The 16,514-nt window shown below is 42.8% G+C and overlaps 1 pseudogene; it reads right to left on the bottom strand.

Annotated features, from left to right (window-relative positions):
* LOC141728641 (uncharacterized) overlaps positions 1–15,026 on the bottom strand; it is a 42,530-nt pseudogene extending 27,504 nt beyond the window's left edge.
* Between the last annotated feature and the right edge of the window lie 1,488 nt (positions 15,027–16,514).

The following is a 16,514-nucleotide window of genomic DNA, read 5'->3' as shown; positions in this document are numbered from 1 at the left end:
CATGAGAAATCACCACAAAAGTATGTAAGTTTGCAATAAGATAACAACAAGTTCCCTAAATGCAAATTCTACTGATGCATATTTCAAAGACAGTGCACTGACCAGATCTAGCTGGAAGTTACCCTGATATTATAATGCCTCTGCCTTTTCAAGCCTCAGTTTTACACATGAGGCAGGTTGAAGTTAGCACTGCTGTTCATAAAAAGCAGTCATACCTCCTCCTGTCCTATTGTGCTCTTGCTGTCAGCTTCCTGCTGTCCAGTCTTATTCCACCTGTTTGTCAACAACCTGGATGAAGGGATAGGAAGCACCCTAAGCAAGTTTGCTGTTGACACAAACCTGGGAGGATGGCTGATCCACCTGAAGGCTGTGCTGCCATTCAGTGGGACCTTGGTCGGCTGGAGAGTTGGACAGAGAAAAACCTAATGGGGTTCAACAAGGATAAGTGCAGGGTCCTGCACCTGGGGAGGAACAACACCAAATGCCAGCACAGGCTGGGGACTGACCTCCAAGGGAGCAGCTCTGCTGAGGAGCACCTGGGGGTATTGGTGGATGGCAAGCTGACCATGAGTCACCAGTACCTTTGTGGCCAGGAGAGCCTGTGAGATCCTGGGGTGCATCGGGAACAGTGTCAGCAGGTCCAGCCCTAGTGAGGCCACATCTGGGGTATTGTGTGCAACTCTGATCTCCACAGTTTAAGAAAAACAAGGATTAACTGGTAAGGGTGCAGCAGGGTGGCCACAAAGGTGATGAGGGGTCTGGAGCATCTCTCTTATGAGGAGAGACTGAGGGAGCTGGGCCTGTTTAGTCTGGAGACGACTGAGAGGGGGCCCTCACCAATACATACAAATATCTCTAAGGCAGGTGCCAAAAGGATGGTGCCAGACTCTTTTTTTTTTTCTTTTTTTTTGTGGTGCCCAGAGTCAGGACAGGGAGTAATGGACACAAGAAGTTCCACCTTAACATTTCTTTAGACTAAGCATGGCAGAACACTGGAACAGGCTGCCCAGGGAGGTTGTGGGGTCTCCCTCTCTGGAGGGGTTCAAAAGCCATCTGGTTGAGATCCTGCGTCACCTGCTTAAAGTGACCCTGCCTTGGTAAGGGATTCAACCCCATCTGTTCTGTGGATCTTTCATTCTGTGATTCAGTGATTCATCCATGCACAGGCTACCTCCCAATCCCCCTCACCTGGGGATTCAGAAATATTGTCAGAAGTATTTCTGAAGCTCTGCTGTACTCTTCACTGGACAATGGATCCAAGTTCAGTGTAAACCAGCAAGAAAATAATAGCTCCAAGGACAAGGAGGAGACCTGACTCTTTCAGTGAGAGTACCTGAGCTAGCTTGAAGAATATGAGATTAAAATTTCAATTGTACTGAGGGAGTGGCTCGTGGTATCACAGTCAGGTTTCACTATAGAAGTTCAAAGGAATCCAGGAATCTCTGTCTGGATTACATTTATATTCTCTTCCCTTTTAAGCTGCTTATTCCAACTTCTTTATGCTCCTCTTTACCCCATTTTGAAATCAACTTTTGATTTCTTGCAAATTGCTCTTTTATTCTTTCTTACCCTTTGGTATTTTCCCACAGAAGACAAGGCTGGCAAAGTGTTGCCGAGAGAAGACGCCAAGTAGCAGCTTACATTGTTTTAATTCTCAGTGATGCAACTATATATCAGTGTGAGAAAAACCAAGCTTGCTGACAGAGAGCAGGCCTTCTTAGCTGCAGAAACATGTTCTCACACCTTTGGAAGCTATAGCCACATCCTGCTTATGCTTTTCCTCCTAAATATAACATATTCCTTACTTCATATAACTTAGCTTCCCCAGCTTAATGACTTCTCCATTTTTATCTACAAGATGCAACTTCTCTCAATATAAGAGGCAGGATGACTGTGATTTGAGAAGTAAAAAAAGCAAAAGAATCAATTTTACAGTACTTTAAAAGCTTTTATTACAAGCCATCATAAAACCCAAGCACCTTCCTCTGACCTGCAATAAAATCAGTTAGAACCACTATCAAAGGCAAAGATTCACAGGATTTGCACAATAGACTTAGGTTCAGATTTCCTTTCCAGCACTTTTTGCCTAGCTGGACCTGAAAGCTGCACGTGCTGTCCTGGGATTTCTGAACTGCTTTCGTTTGGCATGAACTCCAGGGATCTGCTTTGCTAAGGGAGACCACTGTGAGAATTTCAGGCTCCCAGCCTGGGAGTAATTTGTGATGGAAAGTATACAGGAATGAAAGTATCTGGAAAGCATGGAAGGAGTGGCATCATGGCTGCTAGGTGAGAAGGAATCCCAGGAGAAACAGAAAAGCCTAAAAGTAATCACCAGAGAAGAAAAATTAAGAGAAGCCTAAGAAAAGTATTTTTGCATTGGACTAAAAATCTCTTGCTAAACTGTTAAGACATGAAAAAAATGTTGCTTTTATGTTTCCTGGTGGTTTGCATGTTCAGAATGAAATAACCAAAATCTGCTTTTGTTATTTTATTTTAATTGTAAAACCTGCTTGCTGTAATCATAACTTGTAACAAAAATTATTATATGATACAGGAATGTTGAATTAAAGAGAATTTCCAAAGTACTCCTGAGCATGCAAAAAAACCCCCATTCACCCTAAGTCTTCTCAAGTCCACTAGCAGGTAAAAGTTATGTATCTGAAAATATTTCTGAGGTATACATTAGTGCAAGAGTGGGGAAGGTTTTCCTTTTAGCTCTGGATGGCTGGTTACACATTCTGTTAAAGAATTACCATTGGAAAAAACATAAGCAGTTCTGCATAGGGACCAAAGTCCACATTCACTACTTCCAGGAAAAAAAACTCCAAACCACCTTTATGAATTAGGTTTGCTTTTTATTTTCTTTCTTGATACCATGAATTCTCTCTGTCCTGTGACCTAACTTCAACAAGTAGAAAGAGAACGGCTAAGACTGAAAATGCCTCACCCCTCAGTTAAGGCATTTTTTGGAAGAAGGCTGACCTGTGGATTTGAAACCTGTCTGGCACAGACTCAGGAAGATCCCAACTTACTACTCTTGATTGCTGTCTTACTTCTTTAAATGTATGGCAATATTAAAGCAACTACCTTTACCTTGATAAGATACATCATAGCCCTACTAGTTCTTCATATTTTATGTCTTTAAAGCTTAATGGGACCAAATTAATGCAGTGTCCTTTGCTATTCTAAACCTACACTGCCTCCAGTAACAAAAGAGGACTTTGAGTGCAGTTTTTTCTTCCTTTTAATTCAAGTCAGCATTTTGTCTGTGGCCTTATGTGTTAGCTAAAGGTAGCTGGATATCTAAATGCACCCAAAGAGAATCCTATAAATATATTTCTTGTTGAAGTGAAGGGAGACGACCATCCGATTGATGAGCATCGACTCCAGTTTATTGATCAAATTCGACACCTTCTATAACAGTGCTAATTCACTTCATGCATATTGCAAAACCTGAGCTCCCGATAGGCTGTAGAGAAAATTTTAGCTCCTCCTTTTGTTTACAATACCTGAAGTTAGTTTATTGAAACCAAGATCAGTGTTCTCACCATGATATGAAAAGTTCTCAAAACCTTTATATCTGTTCCCAGAACGGCCATCTGTTCCCAGAGCAGCCAAGGACAGAATATTGCCTGGTTTTGAGGAAACGGTCTGAGAATCTTGTTGTTTATATAAAAGGTGGCTGAGAACCTTAATTATTTACAGAACCAAGCCTGGGAAAGGCTGCTTTTTCCCTTAGCTGAATACCTTCATGGCCTCTTTCTTTAAGCCATGCTTGAACCAGGTTTTCCACACTTCTTACTGTATGAGCTTTGTCCTGAGTTCATAATACTAACTGTACTTGCTTTCTTCAGAAATGCATTAAAGGATTCACAGCACTGGGGAAGGGGAAGAGAAATTTGTATGATGAAGCATAGAAGACTTAAGACACTTTCATTCTCACTCTTCAGCCCTTCCTGAGAACCCAAAAAAAGTGGCACAGCCACAGAACAGTTCTGCTCCCAATGAACTGCTGGCAGTAACAACAAACACCTTGATAATTGTGGCATTTGGGCAGAGATTAATGAGCAAAATAATTATTCTGTGGATGTTCTGCTTTGATTAGAAAACTTGGAAGCCACAGGCTGTGTACTTGTTCCACCTGGTCACCCCAGACAGCTTGATGGCTTTTGTCTGCCATTTCAAGCAGCCCTTTCTCTGAGGCAAAAAGAACAGGATGATGAAGGCCTCATCATCCTGTTCTTTTACTCAGAGAAAAGGTTTGAATTTACTCAGCCATAGTCTTTGTCCTCTCTCATTCTCAGGTTGTCTCCCTAGTGTAGAGCAATGGCCCTTGGCAGCTAATTCACAGTGGCAAAGCTCCATCAGGATGTCTGGTAAAATGACAGCCAGGCCTGTTTGTGCCACTGCTGCTGTGGCTTAGCTTCTGACTGCAGGGTCAATGGCTGAAATCCTGCTTATCCTGCCCCAAAAACCCTGATTGTCACACACCATCAAGTTTGAAAACAAGACCTTCAAACAGATCTGATGCCGTGTTCTTCCTCAAGTTTCTCGTTCCCTTCAGTCTCATATTTCTTTGCACTGCTGGCACCATCAGGAAGCTCAGAAAGGGCCCCACAATGCAAGCAGACAGCCCAAGCTGCAGAAATCCTGGGTTTTGGTGATCTCTGTTGGGATGGTGGTTAGCCCTTGCTTCCCACCTGGTGCATCTACCCCAGCATACACCTCCTCTCTGCACACATGCTCCACAGCTCTGACAGACACGCAGCTTCTCCAGCTGCTGGGAACATGTTCAGTGACAGCCCCTGCTGCATTCCAATGATCTGCTTGTCCTTTGTTTAGCCAACCCAATATTTTGTCATTTCTACAGAAGATTCTCTGAACCTATGAGGCTGAGAAGAAATGAAGCAAAGCCCCTTTTATTTTGTTAGCTAGCAATAGGTATTATACTCATTAGTGAGGTAGATGAAACTTGCTAAAATTTCATTTTATTTTATGAAAGTAATAATGTAAGGTCATATTTCCCTGAGAAAGTGCTAGCTCCAAGAATTTCCAGGATAGAGGACAAGGGGATGGCCATAAACTCTTAGTTTTCATTGTTACCTTTAACTGTGCCTAAAGTTATGCCTATTTTCTTGAATGCACCTTTGCAAGAAGATGTTCCTCATGTCACAACTGAAATAAATAGAATTTTGATTATGAATTATTCCATCCAAACTGGTCAAACTAGATGTGCTATGAAGTATTTTTATATGTGCATGGGGGAACAACAAAAGACATGGCTGTCTGAGATGACTTAGTCACACCCTTTATGATTAGAACATGGGAAGAACTTTGAAAAAAATATAGGTTTTCAATTCTAAAAAGCTCTTGCTGGAAGACTCACTCATACTCTCAACCCAACCTGGGTATAAAGAAAATAAAATCCTCTCAGTCATATATTGAAGTTAGAAGGGAGACAACCCACCTTGCATTGGTCAGCCATCGACTCCGATTTATTCATCAATCAGGCACCTTTTATAACAGTGTTAATTCACTTCATGCATATTGCAAAATCTGAGCTCACAATAGGTCAGAGATAACATACCAACCCCTCCTTATGTTTCCAATACCAAGATTTGGGTTCTCAAAATTATTCTTGCTTTCCCAAAACAGCCAAAGATAGAACATCCACTTGTTATGAGAAAGCTGCCTGAGAACTCTGATATGCAAGGCTCTCAAGGCCTTCATGTTTGTCACTTTTACCTGTAATTAAAAATAACCTGAGAACCTCTGCTGTTTACAGAAGCAGGCTGTGAGAACCTGTCCCTCACAGCTGCCTTCTAAGCCATCTCTGAAAAAATCTCCAACAGTCATACTGGAAGATGGTACCCTGATTGTCAGATCACTGGCAGTCTGCTGTGATGGATGATCTTCCTCCTTAAAAGTGTCTGCTTCCATGCTCTTGCTTCCAAAATCCATTCTAGGGAAGTGTGACAAAAGTCACCATGAACAAATGTGTCATACTGATACAGCAAAACCTGTGGTTTATTTTCTTTATCCGAGAGAGGTTTTGTTTTAGCCCAGGCTGAATGCAGAGTATCTTCAGACTCCAGAAACTGTATGCAAGTTGGTTGTGATTTTGGGGGAAATTTTGATGTTTGCTTTGTTTTGGGTATTTTTACTTTTCTTTTTTTTTTTTTTAAGTGTAGAAAACAACACATGCCCACAAAAAAAAAAAAAAGTAAACAGTTCAAAGGCTCCAAGTTCAAATGGTGAGCAGTTGTCAGCTGTCAGCATAAAGGCTATGGTGTGCAATAAGGTACAAATAAAAATCCAGTTCATGGCTTGTCACACTGACATCACATTTTGTACCAGGTGCATGGAAACTCCATGTCCTGGTCATGATTTCTCCAAAGTATAAATGAAGGAAATATAATCTCAAGATTAAGAACGATGGGATCTGGAAAGAGGGAACATTTGCCAAGAGTCTCTCTCAACAAGTACTTCTCTTTAGGCACCTCAGGTAAGGCATCATGACAATCTGGATTTTGTGAGGCAATTTCTAGACATCATCATCAAGGAAAAGATATTCTGACATTGACAATTACAGGGAGGTGTCTGAGTGGCAAATGTGACACTCAGCTTTTATTCCAGCAAAAATAAAAGAAATTCCAGTAACAGTCCATCATAATTTACCTTCTTCATCCATTTTAATGTATTTTAAGTTCAGGAAAGCAGGGGATGTACTCTTAACACATGAGGTTTCATATCTAAGAAATTGTTTAGGCTGGTAACTGCCTAGGCTGGTGGCTGACTTTAGTTTGTATAAGAAACTGAGCACAAAAACTAGCTCTATGATGAGCCTTTTCAATGTCTGCTTTCTCATTGTTGCTGGTTGTCAGGGAGTTATTGAATAAACAGAAGTTCTCTAAAGCCCTGATCCCTGCAGTTCTTCCTGGTCTGCACCTCTCAGTCAAAACCACATGAAGCCACTCCTGCTCCTGGCAACACAGTAGTTCCTCAGCAAATATGGCCAAATAAGTCAAAGTGCTCCCGTGAGGCAGAAGTGCCACTTCTGCATGGTCCTGAAGTGGTACTTGGCACCACTACCTTGGCAGCCAGCAGGAGCAAGCAAGGAACAGTGATACAAACTGATGATTGCCTTGCAAAGTGTTTGTGGGGAATCTCTGCTTTAACAGACATTTTTCATTTAAAAACCATCACAAAGAGCAACATGTTTTATCTCAGGCAGTTGCCTAATAAATATTAGACAAAGTAAATAGGAAAAATACTTAACACTTTCACAGGTCTTCCACCCTGGTGATTTTAAAACATTTGATGTGTTAACTGCAAGTGTTAACCAAGTCAGTATGTCTATGAATGCCTGTTCTTTTAACACTGCTAAAACCTCACAAATTACCCTAAAAAAAAAAGAGTATAAATCTAGTTGAAAGCCCTAGCAGTATTAATCAGGTCCCCAAAACAGCATTAGGAAGTTAACCCCATGTACCAAGGCCTGCAGACCCCAGCAGAAGCCCCACAGCCAGACTCATAGCCCTGAAAAAGAAGTGACAGGGACACCCAAGGGAATCCCCTTCCCATTCCACCCTCTGAAGGAGTTTTGGGAGAAGAATTTTCCTAAACCGTTAAGCAGTTGCACAAGTTTCTCCCTACTGAAGACCGCAATGAGAAGTTATGATTTGTAAATTGCTCTTTTGCTTTTTAAAATCATGTTATTAACAGTGGAGTAGCACCCGTAAACTTAAGGCATATAGATAAACAGAAAAAAGAGACATAAATCAGTGGTGGCAATTTTCTTGTAAGTAGCACAGAATATAAAAATATCCAACAAGAATTGAAGTGCTGGACTTATCCTGCAATCACTGCATTCTCCAAAATCTGATGAATGATTTATCATTCTTCATCTTCACTGCTCTGATCCCTAACAATCCAGGCACAGGTCTTGATCCTTCTGTGTTGAAATTATAGAACCCCTAAACGAAATTACACTTTATTTTATTTTATCTACAGATGGAAATAAGTATGCAACAGCTTCATGTGTTATATTGCCCTTCTGTAAACATGGACGTGCATGGACTGTTGGAGCAAGTCCAGAGCAGGGCCACAAAGATGATTACTGTGAAGGCAGACTGACAGGGATGGGGCTGTTCAGCCTGGAGAAGGCTCCTTACAGCAGCTTTCCAGTACCTCAAAGGAGCCTGCATGAGAGCTGGAAGGGGACAAGGGCACATAGTGGTGGACAGGGTGAATTTGCTTTAAGATAAAAGGGTTTAAAAAGTTTAGGTTAGATATTAGGAAGAAATAATTAACTTTTAAGTTTGGTGAGGCACTGGGACAGGCTGCCCAGAAAAGCTATGGATGCCCCATCCCTGGAAGTGTTCAGGGCCAAGTTGGATGCAAATTTGAGAAACCTGCTCTGGTGGGTGGCATCCCAGCCCATGGCAGGAGGTTTAGAACTTTAAGGTCCCTTCCTACCCTACCCATTCTATAATCCCATACAATATAAAACCCAACAATAACACAAAACGGATGAAGTCTGGCATTAATTTGCATTAACTTGTGTCTGCTGTGGGATATGTCTAATCTGACCCAATGAAAAATACTGACACAATGCACAAATACAAAAATCCCATTATATATTTTCTCTTAATAATACTGAGTAATTTCCAATAATACTTAGCTAGCCAACTGCTTTTATAGAGAAAAACAGAGCTATCAGTAATAGCAGAGCAATATCTAGCACATCACACCTCATCGTGATTTTATTGAAAAGCAAGACTGGTATCAACTAAACAAAAGGGAGTTCCAGATGGTTCATAGAATTAATTAAATTTAGGATTTAATATAATCTTCAAGTCTTTTGTCATAAGAGATGGACTGACAAATACATTTAGAAAGTGTATAGACTGGTCGTGCTTTTTGAAGTTATTAATGGGTTTGTGATATATTTGTAAGGTTTTGAGATTCAGTCTTCTTATACAATATGCATTTTTTTGATTACATAATAAGAAATCACAATTTATTTAAGGTGAGGAACACAGATATTTATTTGTATGAGGTTGTTATTAGCTCCATGTTGTCCGGTTTATCTCGGCTGTTTGAGGGGCCTGGAAGGCCCGGGGGTGGCCTTGGGGCAGCCCGCGTGTCGAAGGACGAGAAGAGGCTTCAGTTCTTCTTTCTGGTTTTATGTTTATTAATTGTTTATCTAAAAGATGTTCTTTCAGCCTAACAAAGATCTGCTCAGCAGTCAGCCATGGGCACACTGTGCCGTCCCACGGACCGCTACGTATCTTTATACCCATTGTTACGTATACAATATTTATCATTTTTCCCCAATACCATCTATTCTTATAGCTCGGTGTACTCTTAGTAATAACCAATCCAAAGGTGCCACCGTGGCTAAAGAAGATGGAGGAGAGGAGGAAGAAGAAGGAGGGCAGGACACACCTCAATTCCTCCATCTTACTCCTCTAAACCCCCCTGTACATAAATCTTAAACCCTGTTTCTCACCCTCTAATTAGCTAATCTTTCCACCCTTCACCCCGGTGAGGCCCTCTTATCTTCATAAAGGTGTCGTCTCTCGTGTAGGGTCAAAGTCCTGCCACCAGACACTTCTGGCAACATTTCAGGACTCCCGGGCCCCCCAAGGGTGGTCTCGGGGGCCCTGCATCCCAGGGCTCAAATCCTGAGATCCCACATCTCCCCCTTCTGTTTGCACTAAGAAAACTTCTTTTATCACCCGATTCATGGCGCGCTTCAGACATACAAAAATGCACGGGACGACAATCATGAGGACTAGTAGGACTATTAAAACATAAAACCCTATCCTTAAGATTCTTCTCCAAATAGGAGAAATGTCAAAGAAATCTGCCAGCTGATCAATCTATGATCTCGTGATCTCGCTAAGCTTATTTACGCTGTCTTTTATGTTTCTAATACTTTCATGAATTGATTTTGAGTGATCTGAGAGATTCATGCAGCACATCTTTTCAAACTCTTCACACCCATGTCTATGGGCGAGCAATAGATAATCGATTGCAGCTCTGTTTTGAAGAGTCGCTTGTCTTATACCACTAACGTCTTTTAACATGTCATCTAATGCGACAGACACAGACCGTGTATGTTTGCTCAACCAGCAATTTATGTGGTCGATCTGAGTTAAAGCTACCTCTGATGCTGTTTGAGGTGAGAAAATCGCTGTAGCAATGCTTGTTTTCTTATCTTAAGAAAATACTTCGTCATTGCAATCTGTTGCATAATTTTGGATTGATCTTTTTCTTCTGCGCTTTTTCTCTCTTAACATGTTCAAATCAGGTGACAGCATTGAAATTTCCCTAATGCCGCATGGACCTCCCGTGGCATTAGCAGGAATGCCGTGCTAAATTCTGTCTCCGCAAATTAAAAACAAACTCTGTGGCAATTGCACTGGGACTTGGATTGATCTTTTGGCAGTTCTTTTTGTATATTTGCACTAAGCTGATGCATTCTTATAAAACTCATGATTGGGAGTCAAATCGATAGTTTTTGCCTTCGTGGCCTCCGGAACTTCAAACTGCATGCAGAATCTCATTGTCATGGACTCAAAAATCTCTAATTCTTGAGGTTCTGTAGAAGCCACAGGAAGTAGATGTGTCTAAGCACACCACTCTTTCACAGGATTTTCAATGACTTGTGAAATGTTAACTGCGGAATGCCTTGGAACTGGCCATTCGTCTACTGGCAATCCAACCATGCATGCAGAAAATGGTTTTCTTGGCCTCGAATGTGTCAGGCAAATACTATCTAGATTTGCTGCTTGAGCCAAAGTTTCTCATAGATTTTGCTTTGGCTGATTTACAGGTAAATCTTCTCCCTTACTTGCTGCAATGAATGAAAGAATGATGCACATAAGCATCATGACACTCATTATTACACTTTTATACAGAAATCTCCAAAGTCTTTAGTTTCTTTTTATTTTTCTTCGGGATCGCTCTTTCCTGCCTGAGTCTCGACTTCTGTCTGAGTACTCGTCTCTTTGTTTCTCGGATCAGTGTTCTCGGGTTCTCGCGTCCGGAATGGCTTCACGTGCCGTGCCGACACTCACTTTAGACTTCGATCTGTGGAGATACAAGCGAAACTCTTGCCCTAAGTGATTAGTCTGAAAGGACTTTTTATTTGTCTTGTTTCTGGGTTCTTGATCAAAACCAAGGGGTTTTCTCTTAGCTTTGCCTGTGTGCTATTTAGAAAGTGTCTCACGATTGGTGGATTAGGTTCTGAGGATGAGCTATTTAGGAAATTCAACACATACAGTGCCTTATTTAATTTCATGTGAGGTGTTGCTTCTGGTTCACCCCTTCTCTGTCTGTCTAGAAGGGATTTCAGGGTGTGATGTGTTTTTTCAATGATTGCTTGACTTGTGGGTGAATGTGGAATACCGAACGTGTGTCTGACACCCCATTTTTTCAGGAATTTGTCAAGCACCCTGCCTGTATACGTTGGACTGTTATCTGTTTTTATCTCCTGAGGCACACCTAATGCTGCAAATGCTTGCAGAAAATGTCGGCAAGCATGGTCTGCTGTTTCTCCTGCATGTGCTGAAGCAAAAACTGCACCTGAGAATGTATCTACAGAAACATGAACATTTTTGAGCTTCTTAAAAGATGGATATTTCGTGACATCAGCTTGCTACAACTGAAGACTTTGTAGCCCTCGCGGATTAATAGTTCTGGTGGAAGAAGGTGGCTGCACAAACTGACAGTCTGGACAAGCACTAATGATCTCCCTCGCCTGAGTCTTTGTGAGACGAAAGGACTCCATCAGCGCTTGCGCATTCTGATGAAAAAACGCATGACTTAACCTTGTTTGCTCAAAAATGTCCGGCAGTGTTTGCGAAATGGGCATTGTCAACTTGTCTGCTCGAGCATTCCCTTCTGCTAGAAATCTCGGAAGTGTCGTGTGCGCTCTAATGTGTGTGATAAAATACTCTCTTTCTCTGCTCTCTAGCAATACTTTCAAGCTCGTCAGATAGGAGTATAAAACTCCATTACTGACTTCTTTCAAGAGCGAACTTTCCAATCTCTTGACTACACTCGCAACATATGCGGAGTCTGTCACCAGATTGAGAGGTTGTTTGAACAACTGAAATGCTCGGACAACAGTTGCTAACTCCACAATTTGTGGAGAGCCCTGAACTTTCCTCACATCAGATTCTCAATCTCTTGTCGTTGAGTCTCTCTACGTGATCACTGACTTGTGTGTCTTCTTTGAGCTATCCGTGAACACTGTGATCTCGTCTAAAGGTTCTTCACTTATTCTTGGTTTTGTTTTATAACATATTTGCGATTGCAGTATCTTGTGTTGCGGAAAGTGGATTGTGCAAGTTCCTGGGAACGCCAACAATGCGATTAACAGGTCTTTCGATTGTTGCATCGCCCACTCAAAATAGTCTTGTTTCAAGGGTAACTTGATGGTTGAAAATTCTCTTCTTGCCATCGTCAGCAACTTTGTTCTCCCTTTTATGATGATCTGTGCTGCCATCTCCAAATCTGTAAGAATTGTTTTTGCGGGCCTGTGTGGTAGGAAAATCTACTCTATGATTATCAAAGAGTCTTTTTGCGATTTGTCTCATTGGAAGATCAAACCATGGAACTGTGTTTTCTTCTCCAGCACTGCTAACTGAAAAGGTAACGTTGGAACAAATTGATGTGCTTGCCTTTTCTGTATCGCATCTGCAACTTTCTCTAATTCCTTCTTTGCTTCTTGCGTGAGTGTTCTGGGAGACCGAATGTCTGTGTCTCCTCTCAAAAGATCGAGCAGCGCTGGGATGTCGCTGTTTGTGATTCCCAAAACCGGCCTCATCTAGTTGATTTCTCTCAGAAGCTGTTGCAAATCGTGTAGATTGGTGATGTTGGTGCTGATCTCCACTTTTTGAGGCTTTATTGTTCTTTCTGAAATTTTCTACCTTAGATATTTCTAAGGTGCAACTTCTTGAATCTTTGAAATGCTGATTTCTAGACTTGCTTTCTGCACTTCTGCGATCACACAGTTACGAGCTTCTTGCAGCTCCTGTTGTGTTGATGCTGCAATGAGCAAATCATCCATATAATGAATGATCTTTACCTTTGGAAATTTCTTCTGTGCTGGTGCCAAAGCTCGTGCTACGTACTATTGGCAGATCGTCGGAGAGTTTTTTAGACTCTGTGGAAGAACGACCCAATGGTACCGCTGCAGAGTCGTTTCCTTGTTGATACTCGGAACTGAAAAGGCGAATCTCGGAGCGTCATCTGGATGAAGTGGGATACTGAAAAAACAATCTTTGAGGTCAATGACTACAAGCTGCCAATCTCTGGGAATCATTGAGACAGATGGAAGTCCCAATTGAAGCGGTCTCATGTCTTCTATGACGTCGTTGATCTTCTTGAGATCGTGTAGCAATCTCTATTTGCCCGATAGTTTTTTCTTGATGACAAACACTGGAGAATTCTAAGGGCTGTCTGTTGGCTTGATGTGTCTCGCCTGCAATTGTTCTCGGACCAGGTTTCTCAAAGCACTCAACTTTTTCCGCTCAAGGGGCCACTGATCTACCCAAACTGGTTTATTGGTTTTCTATGTCAGTTTCAGTGTGGGGAGTGCTGCAGTGACCCCTACTAAAAATCTACTTCGATCTTCGCACCCCATTGTGCCAAAAGGTCTCGACTCCAGACTGTGATCGGCTTTTGGACAATAAAAGGACGAATGACCGCCGTCTAGTCTCTTGGTCTCGTGACAACAACAGAATTCTCACTTTGCAGACATAGAGATGCTCCTCCTATGCTTGAGAGAGAACTCAGTGGCGCGACCAAGCTCCAGCTGTGTGGCCAAAAGATGTATGATATCACTATTACATCTGCCTCTGTATCGAGCATGCCTGTGATCACTATTGTTCTGTTCCCGCATGTCAATTGGCATGTGAGCGTGGGTCGGTCTCGACCTATGTGCTTCACTCATGTTGTATGTACTTCAACATGTTCTTTCATAGGGAAACCTTCTTCGTCGAAGATTGACATGACCTCTCCAACTGCATGTGGCGGCAATGCAAAGGCTCTCGCAACCACAGTGTTTTCTGGTACAGTCAATGGTGGACGAAGTGCTCTTGCCAACACTGTCAATTCTGTATTTTTGTCTGCTGAAATAACTGTTGGATAGACAATGAGTCTAAGAATACTGCATTTATCTTGTCCGATTATCAGGAAATCTTGCTTCTTATATGAGTCTCTGCGGACACCTGTTGGTATTTCCGCATGACTTTCATCTAGAAAGCATACTAATTTTGAAGCTGCCAATGTGCACTGTGCCTCTGGTGGGAGGAGGTCTGGGTCACTGTGGAATCGGCTGAGGGTTTTGCTGAGGGCGTCTGCTTGTTGCTCACTGATGATTGCCCCGTCTGCTCTTGCGACACTGCCAGTACTTGTGTCTGAGCGCGCTGGTCCACGCTCCGCTTTGCGTTTCCCGGATACGGTAACGGATTTCCATCCACGTCTGTTCGGGAATAACATTCTTTCGCAGGATGTCTTCTTCTCCCGCACCGTGCGCAAACTGGCCTTTCTGCCTTCTGTACTGGCGCTGGCGTATGTGTTTGTGCACAGTTCTTTTTCATGTGCTCAAGCTCCCCACATCTATAGCACTGTCTTCTTGGGGGATTGTTCTTTTTCTGCATCGTTGCAAGAACTTTGTTGATGTTCTCATTCTGTTGATGCAGTATTTTTTCTAGCATCTTCTCCAGGGTCTTGTCTTCTGCTTGCTTTTCTGAATGTCCTTTTAATTGATTCTCCCATTCTTCTCTCAATTCATTCTTCACAATCGCTGCGACATGCTGAGGTGTTCCCACCTTGTTGCATGCCTCTACCATCTCTGCCAAGGATGGCCGTCCTGGCATGGCGCTAATCACCCGTTGACAATCTGGGTTGGCATTGCCGAAGGCTAAGCTTTCTAAGAGAGGCCTCTTCGCTTCTTCTATCGTCACCTGTCGATCCACGGCTTGCGTGAGTCGATCGATGAACGACATGAATGGCTCTGTGGGACCTTGCTTGATGCAAGAGAACGGGACTTCTGGAGCTCCTGTTGGTGCGATTTGCATAATTGCCATCTTCGCTGCCTCCTTGATGTCACTTAATACTCTTCGTGGCAGCCTAGCTGCTTGTTCTCCTGGGTTGTCATCTGGAGGATCTCCTGCTAACTGCCCCTCTGTGAGGTTTGCATTTGGCCCGCCTTGGTATCTGTTCCGTAATTCAGCGAGATATTTTCTCCATCTTTTTTCTCAGACAAGGCTTTGGGTGTCAGTGAGAATCATTGCCACAATACTTCGAATGTCATATGGTGTGAGATCATATGTAGCGAATGTCTCTCTTAATAGCTGTTTGAAGTATTGTGAATTCAGCTCAAAAGTTTGAGCCGCCTTCCCTAAATCTTTGAGTATTTCATGACTCATCCTTTCTCACCTCGGGTTCTGTCCCTGGGCATCATATGTCACTGGCATTGTCAGATCTCCTGATCTTGGGAATAAATGCTTTTCTTTTGCCAACGCTTTTCTGATTCGCTTCTAATCCATCGTCTTCACTGGCTCTTGTAATTCTTCTTCTTCTTCAGGTTCCGTTGGAATTTGTATAAATAATGGTGCTGTTGATGTGGTTGGTTCATCACGCCTCATTCTTCGCCTTGAGGTTTTTGGCTTCGCTCCCAAATCCGAAAAGGAAGCTCGAGGATCCCGTTGATGTTTGTTTTTTGTGGTGTCTACTGAATGCAAGAAGCTCTTTGTTGCTTCTGCTGCTGACAGCATCCATATAGGAACCCCTTCTGATGCTGTGATCCTTATAACATTTCCTTCTTGTAGCTGTTCTTCATCTGAGCTTTCATCATCTTCATGAAACCTTGAAGTCGATGGATAATCTCTTTGTTGTGTTGGCATTGTTTTCTTTAAAATGCTTTTCTTTTTATATAATGTTGGGAAAAATTGTTGCATTGTTGCAGTCTCGCCACGAGATGGCGCTGTGGCTCTGCCGATCCAATCCGGCATGGCATGCACTTCTGTCTTCTAGCTACCAGATGGCGCTGTCACCAGCTTCCCTGGCTCTGGTGACGTAGCGTACTCTGTTGCTTCACTTCCTGCTGGTGGCCATATTGGTCGCCTCCCTGTCTCGGACAGCGTGCTTTCGGCTTTTAATTCAGCTGAAATTGGGGTTTGAACACCAGAACGTCTCTCCTGAGGGGGTGAGTCTTGGACTCCAAGGGTTTTGATCAAGGGCACCAAGTCTGGAGAAGGCGGGGGGCCCCGGGATATGAACTCTCTAACGCGGCCCCTCCCCGCCCGGGATGTCACAGGGGGTGTGTCCCGCTCCCGCCTGGGCTGCGCTGTCTGCGTCTGCGGGCTCTCTGAGCCGCTCTTCGTGTCTCCCGAACTACTTTTACTGTCTCCATCTTGTTCCACCCCTGAGATATCTCCCCTTTGGTCTGCTTCTGACTCTGTGTCCTCCTCCTCCGTTCTCGTGTCTATTTC

The sequence above is a fragment of the Zonotrichia albicollis genome, chromosome 3, assembly GCF_047830755.1.
Source record: "Zonotrichia albicollis isolate bZonAlb1 chromosome 3, bZonAlb1.hap1, whole genome shotgun sequence".
Taxonomy (NCBI): domain Eukaryota; kingdom Metazoa; phylum Chordata; class Aves; order Passeriformes; family Passerellidae; genus Zonotrichia; species Zonotrichia albicollis.
The sequence above is the reverse complement of the archived record's forward strand: the minus strand, read 5'-3'. Positions and strand labels throughout refer to the sequence as shown.